This window comes from Schistocerca serialis, chromosome 11, assembly GCF_023864345.2.
Source record: "Schistocerca serialis cubense isolate TAMUIC-IGC-003099 chromosome 11, iqSchSeri2.2, whole genome shotgun sequence".
Taxonomy (NCBI): Eukaryota; Metazoa; Arthropoda; class Insecta; order Orthoptera; family Acrididae; genus Schistocerca; species Schistocerca serialis.
Window position 1 is genome coordinate 35,785,389 of NC_064648.1, and position 8,122 is coordinate 35,793,510.

Below are 8,122 nucleotides of genomic sequence, written 5' to 3' on the forward strand. Positions count from 1 at the left end.
ATGCTACTTAACAAGAGTGGTTCTTCATGTTTTGTACCTTATCAGCACGAGAGAAAGTGGAGTGCAAGAGCTCCGTGTTGACCACATAGCAGTCTGAAGTAGAGATGGGCATACTGATTCATCTGTGGGAACCAGTTCACTGGTTCCTCTTTTTTTGAACCATTCATTTTTACTCGTTCACCTTCCCTTTATTTAACTGCACATACTATGCGGATTTTAAATAAATTTGTAAGAAAAAAATATAAAGTATGCCAAGTATTCCTTCTGCATGGTACGTTTGTTGATTGCCTCATATGGACAGGTTATTTACTTCATTTCCTTAGCTGAATTAATCACATTTTTCGTGTGGCATGAGGGACCAGTGACCCAAAGCCAGGTAGAGGTGTCGGAGCAGACCGAATGGAAGTAGGAATTAGGAAAACCAGTTACAACACAGCACGGACCATTCACTCCAGCCGCCATTTCTTTTGAGGAAAGCTAGTAATTGTAGCGAGCACACCGTCTTCATTTTAAGTTCATTCATAGAAAATAATATATACTTGCGATTGCATTACTAGCGTGAAATAACTTTAAATAATCTGGCTTGCATCGAACCGACAGTTTACTCGTACAATGTGCAGAGCATGTAAATTAACTCGGCATCGAAGTGTTATGCTGTGTACGTGTGGGAAGTAAAGGTTTATTTGGAATAATCACAGCTTCTGACACAGCAGCTGAGAAACAGCTTGCTAAAATTAGATTTGTGTCAACAGAGGGGATAAATACATAAATATGCTCTGAGATCAATGAAACTTCCTAAGTGAAATAAACATTACTACTTTTTTTTCCTTCAAAACCTGCATGGCATAGCACACACCATTGCTTCGAAGATCTTTACAGCCGAAAAATATCAGTTTTTGATCAGTATTTGTTTGAAAGTGACTTGGCGGTTCGTGTACGGAATCAGTTATCAGTTACTTGAGAAAGAAAACAGCTGAGCAAGCACAGGTTGCCATTAACAGACGACAGCGAAACTAATTTGAAATTCAATAATTAATTGTCTATTAACATACTCGAAATATAAATTTTACACACCAATGTACTTGAAAATAGAGGAAAAGTTCAATGCTTACACATATTTCAGTCATTTACCTTTGTATAGAAGAGGACAGAAAAAAGTTGTCTGTGAAACTCCTGCTGAATGATTTTTTAATTAAATCCTTAGTTTCACAACAGCATAAATTATGACTACCTTTAGAGGTGCATGTGTTTTGGTTAAAAACATTTGGGAAAAAGATATCTCATAGATACCGTGAAGGTAGGATTGTATTGACGATTTTTGTACTGACCCACTATCTCTTACTGAGAAACCGTCTCGTCGAGTATCTTTCCGTGCTCTGAGGGGATCTACCACGCGAGCTGGATGTTGAAAGCCATTTACGTACTGAAAAAGGTCGTCTCGTGATGAAGTTGAATTACGACCACAGTAATCGTCAGGACTTCCTTCCAGTGAGCCAGGTAGGAACTCGGTGAACGATATGCCTCCATTGGTTTCTGTCCTGCTATAACTTCCCCTCTCCACTACATCCCATGGTACTCCTTTCCTCTTGAGACCTTCCTTAACCTGGTCTGTCCATCTCTTTCTAGGCTGCTCAGTTGGTCTTCTTCCTGGTACCTCAATGTCCAAATACTGGTGTGGAGTTAGTCAGGTGCATTCGCTTCACATGACCGAACCACTTCAGTCTCAAAGCACTCACCCTGTCCTCTGTAGTCAATGTTACCTGCAGGTGTCTCCTTACATAATCATTCCTGACTCTCTCTCTCTCTTTCTTTCTCCCCCTCCCCCCCCCCCCTCCCCTCTCCTAGTTCTTTGTAGATCTAACCTAAGGAACTTCATTTCACATGCTTGTATTTGACTCTCGTCTCTCTTATTTAGGACACAGGCCTCTAGACTATACGTCATGATTGGCAGGAGATAAGTTTTATACACGGTCTGTTTGGCTCTTAGAGGGACTTCCTTGTCCTAGACTAGATTTCGTACTTGTTGGAAGAAGCTAGATCCTTTTGTTATTCTGTTTAAGACTTCTAGTTTGAAACTTCCGTCGTGTCACACGGTGCTAACAAAATGACCACTAGAAGACTGCAGTTTTTTCTGTTCGTATTTTCCATACCAGTGTGTAAGTCGGCATGATCTCTTGCTGCTTCAGAAGTCAAAGCACTGTATTTAGATTTCTGAATTTTTTCAGAGCTTTATATTACATATATCAGGTCCTGAATAGTGATACCTTACATGTGATTTTACAGAAATGGAAAAAATTTTTATGGTTGCTTTCCCATATCACCTTAATCCCTGAAACCCTAACTGTCATGTTTTGGTTTTGCAAGAAATACGGAAATTGCAACAAAAAAAAAAAAATCATTAAGTCATATTAAGTCTAGTCATTATATCATGCAAATAGAACTTTTTAAAAAAATCTACAAATAAAAGAATGGCTACTTGTTTTTCTTGATCAAGCAAGGAAACAACTTGACTTGTAATATATGTCTCCAACAGTTCACCAGAACGATGATAAGATAGGCAGAGTTCTCTTTTTGTTGCCTGAAAAATGTATCACATACAACTTAACTTCTATGTTAGTTATATAATTATTTTAAAAAACTGAGTGAGAACAAGAATGAAATGGCCAAATGACTGATGTGGGAAGGACACCGGCGAAGTCAAGTGTGAATAAGCATTCCTGGGAACGAGACCGACTGCAACCAAAGGGAATGGCGAGCAACTGTTCCTTAAGTCATCCTCAGTCCTCCTGTGCACTTCAGTGAACCATTCCTTTGTACCCATTTGTTTGCGAACAACTAACCTCTAGTTCGAAGCAGTTACATTTGGGGTAAAATACAGTGTGCTAATGACACAAGATACCACAGGATTATATTTTGGGTCTTCTGATACACACAAATTATGTATCTTACATGGGTGGAAGCTGCAGATTTTGTCATTTACATCTACATACATACTCCGCAATCCACCATACGGTGCGTGGCGGAGGGTACCTCGTACCACAACTAGCATCTTCTCTCCCTGTTCCACTCCAAAACAGAACGAGGGAGAAATGACTGCCTATATGCCTCTGTACGAGCCCTAATCTCTCTTATCTTTGTGGTCTTTCTGCGAAATGTAAGTTGGCGGCAGTAAAATTGTACTGCAGTCAGCCTCAAATGCTGGTTCTCTAAATTTCCTCAGTAGCGATTCACGAAAAGAACGCCTCCTTTCCTCTAGAGACTCCCACCTGAGTTCCTGAAGCATTTCCGTAACACTCGGGTGATGATCAAACTTACCACGAACAAATCTAGCAGCCCGCCTCTGTATTGCTTCTATGTTCTCCCTCAATCCGACCTGATAGGGATCCCAAACGCTCAAGCAGTACTCAAGAATAGGTAGTATTAGTGTTTTATAAGCAGTCTCCTTTACAGATGAACCACATCTTCCCAAAATTCTACCAATGAACCAAAGATGACTATCCGCCTTCCCCACAACTGCCAATACATGCTTGTCCCACTTCGTATCGCTCTGCAATGTTACGCCCAAATATTTAATCGACGTGACTGTGTAAAGCGCTACACTACTAATGGAGTGTTCAAACATTGCGGGATTCTTTTTCCTATTCATCTGCATTAATTTACATTTATCTATATTGAGAGTTAGCTGCCATTCTTTACACCAATCACAAATCCTGTCCAAGTCATCTTGTATCCTCCTACAGTCACTCGACGATGATACCTTCCCGTACACCACAGCATCATCAGCAAACAGCCGCACATTGCTATCCACCCTATCCAAAAGATCATTTATGTAGATAGAAAACAACAGTGGACCTGCCACAGTAACCTGGGGCACTCCAGATGATACCCTCACCTCCGATGAACACTCACCATCGAGGCCAACGTACTGGGTTCTATTACTTAAGAAATCTTCGAGCCACTCACATACTTGGGAACCAATCCCATATGCTCGTACCTTAGTTAGGAATCTGCAGTAGGGCACAGAATCAAACGTTTTCCGGAAGTCCTCGCAAATGAGAGAAGAATATAAATAAAAAATACCAGTCATAGTACTGAAAAGTGTGTTAATGAAATGTTTGAAAACAGTAACGGATGGCACAAGGCAAATTGAGTATCTACTTACTTAGTTACCTATTAATCCTTTTTATCTACAGTAGCATTGAGTGCTTATTGATACCAGGTTTGTCAATTACATCAAAATTGAACACAAGTTTGCATTCCTCAATTTGTAGGAGAATTGAACAACAATTTGTGTGTTACAGGAAGTATATGAAATGCTACAAAAGCAAAATTTTAACAGGTCTTCGTGCTTGTAATTCAATACTTTTCCTGGAACTCCTGACCAGCCAATGAAATGCAAGAAGCGAGTGATTAGTTTTAGAGCTGCAGGTAGATGACAACCTTAACTGCAATATTGGTTTCACCATATTATAAGGATGACATCTGGCGTTAGTTGCAGAACATCTTGCAGCAATTTCTTCAAAACGTGTGACATTCTGACAACAGTTTCGTAATACGTTTATTTGTTAACATGCTCAGTTGTAATCAAAACATCAATGTTATACAATGACCACAACCAACCTCAACAAACACTACTATAGCTTAACTTTAGTGCAGAAACAACTGTGCAATCAAACATACACTATATGATCAAAAGTATCCAGACACCCCAAAAACATTTCTTTCATATTAGGTGCATTGTGCTTCTACCTACTGCCAGATGCTCCATATCAGTGAGCTTCAGTAGTCATTAGACATTGCGAGAGAGCAGAATGGGGCACTCCGCAGAACTGACAGACTTCGAACATGTTCAGGTGATTGGGTGTCACTTGCGTTATACGTCTGTACGTGAAATTTACACACTCATAAACATCCCTAGGCCCACTGTTTCCGATGTGGTAGTGAAGTGGAAACATAAAGGGAGACGTACAACACAAAAGCACACAGGCCGACCTCATCTGTTAACTGACAGAGACTGCCGACCATTGAGGGGAGCCGTAATGTGTAATAGGCGGACATCTATCCAGACCATCACACAGGAATTCCAAACTGCATCAGGATCCACAGCAAGTACTATGACAGTTCAGCAGGAGGTGAGAAAACTTGAATTTCATGGTCGAGCAGCTCCTCATAAGCCAAACATCGTGCCGGTAAATGCCAAACGACGCCTCGCTCAGTGTAAGGAGTGTAAATATTGGACGATTGAACAGTGGAAAAACGTGTGGAGTGACAAATGACGTACACAATGTGGCGATCCGATGGCAGGGTGTGGGTATGGCGAATGCTCGGTGAACATCATCTGCCAGCATGTGGAGTGCCCACAGTAAAATTCGGAGGAAGTAGGGTTATGGTGTGGTCGTGTTTTTCACGGAGGGGGCTTGCACCCCTTTTTTTACGTGGCACTACCACAGCACAGGCCTTCATTGATGTTTTAGGCACCTTCTCGCTTTCCACGGTTGAAGAGCAATTTGGGGATGGCAATTGCACCTTTCAACATGATCGAGCACCTTTTTCTAATACACAGCCTGTGGTGGAGTGGTTACGCAACAATAACTTACCCTGTAACGGACTGGCCTACACAGAGTCCTGGCCTGAATCCTATAGAACACCTTTGGGTAGTTTCGGGACACGGACTTCGTGCCAGCCCTCACCGACCGACATTGATACCTCTCCTCAGTGTCGCATCCCGTGAAGAATGAAGACTGTCATTCCGCAATAAACCTTCCAGCACCCGATTGAATGTATGCTTGCGAGAGTGGAAGCTCTCATCAAGGCTAAGGGTGGGCCAACACAATATTTATTGAATTCCAACATTATCGATTGAGGGATGCCATGAACTTGTAAGTCACTTTCAGCCAGGTGGCAGAAAATTTTTGATCTCACAGTGTATGTATTCTTTGTCCTGACAAAAAGTACTAAACATCATAAACGTGATGGTGTGAGCTTTAAGATTGGAGTTGAATAAGTTTCTCCCAGAAAACTACTGCTACTCTACTGAAGAGAGTCTTCACAAAAACTCTTAAAATGTTTGATATTAGTGCTGAAGGGCACTGCTGTTTTGTAATATTGTGTTTGTTATTTGTGTCTCAGTTAAACTTAGAGTTCTTTCCACCATTGTGATGTTGATCATTTCAGGACCTGTGGAATACGACTTGTGTGATGTAGAGTAAGACAAGTCCTCTCTCATGGCTATGGAATGAGTGCTGATATGTATGGTAGTGATAGAAAAGCTATGTGAATCAACCCACATGGAAAGAGCAGCAGACACAATTTTTGATAAATTGAATTATTTTAAGAATAAAACACCTAAGGATTGATGTAACGTACTACGACCAAAGAACCTCGGTCCACAGGAATCGACACACGTGTTTTGTAATTCCACGGAGAAAGGATCTCAGTCCACGGTTGAGGACTCCTCTGCGTGTACCAGCTGCAACTCTGAAGGCGGCTACGTTCCATATTTAACTCTTCTCGTCCTACTATTTTGCTACAAGTGTGTGGATTATTACTGCTTTTTGTGTGTTGTTGTGAATTGACAGAAACCTGCTTAGCAGGGGAAGAAAGTAATGTGCAGCCCAAAAAGACATTGAGAGATGCATTTTGTCTCAAGAAAAATAGGATCTAGAGTGCAAGAGGGAAGGGTGACTGGTGTAAAAATTACAAAGGCTTTGTAGTCTAGCATCATTCTTTCCTTCCTCGCGGCAGGGACATCAGCCTTGTTAAACAGGCTCTACAAAAGTGTCACCGAGTCTACATCTGGCATATCGATACCGCTATATAAAAACAAGACATTCTTACTGAAAAGCTCAAAAAGTTCTTGACCGTTTTATTTCAAATTTTTATGAGATGCTCTGGGAAACATTGTTACTGTCTCTTAAAGTCGTTGACCGATTTACTTCAAAGAAAGAGAATGTTGCGCTGTGTTGTGAAGATGTGTGGTTTAGTTTTCTTTCTCACAGTCAATTATATATAACAGACAACAGGAAAGCTGTATTTATGGCTTCTGATTAGGATGCTATTGCAGAATCTTAGTTGACCAAAACTTTGTAATCCAGCCATTTGCAAATTAAAACTATGTGAAATACCATCACTGGAGCAGCTATCCCTAAGGATCCAGCAGCTGGTGAGGTGTGCCTCATGTTTCGTATACCAATGGTCTCAACCTATGTACCAACACGTTTTAAGAGACATCAATTCCCAATCTAGTTTTTTGTTTATAATAACAATAAACGAGGCTCAAGATCATGGAGAGAGGGGGGGGGGGAGATTAGGATGTATATCCAATTTCAACACCTGTTTAGCTATTGCTAATCACTGCCAGGTTCTCTATCTACAAAAAGACTTACCCATCAGGAAAAACTGCTACAAGAAGTGTTCCTCAAGACCAGAAAATGCACTTCAACGCTCGCAGCTTCGAACAGGATTGCCTTATTGTGTGCCCGGATTGACGGTATGACCAAACGTACTCACACCCAAACCTCCTGGTGTCAGACACTGCGATCGGTACCAAACGTTATATGTCAATAGTGTATCAATCGAAACTCCAATTTAGTTCATGCTGTGTGTCATTGTTCAGTAGAACGTGCATAAACAGTAATTAAAAGTATCACCAGAGCTATGGAACACAGGAATAGCAGATCTGTGAGTGATTGTATTGCAGACCTCGTGTGGATGAGAAGGTAGAGCATTCAAACTATAATGTTGACAATTTTTTTTAAATTATTGTTTATGTGTGAAACAGTTGTATGGGAGAACATTTTCCTGACATTTAAAAGGTCTTTTAGAAGTTTGTAGCAATGTTCTTTTGGCAGTCTGCTTTCACTTCGTTAGTTGAATGTTATGTACTTATTGTTGATATTTTTAGTTTGTTGTTTATTATTATTATTATTATTATTAGTTCTGCACGTGCAATGCAATTGTTTCTTTATTTTTCTGTTTTAATAGTATATTCTGTGAAACTAGAAATGTACTTTATAGGTTTTCTACTTTCAAAGAAACGAAGCGAAAGCAGGCTGCCAAGAGAACATTGCTGTAAACTCCAAACAGCCCTTTTGCATGCCATAAACGTGTTGTCCCATGTAAC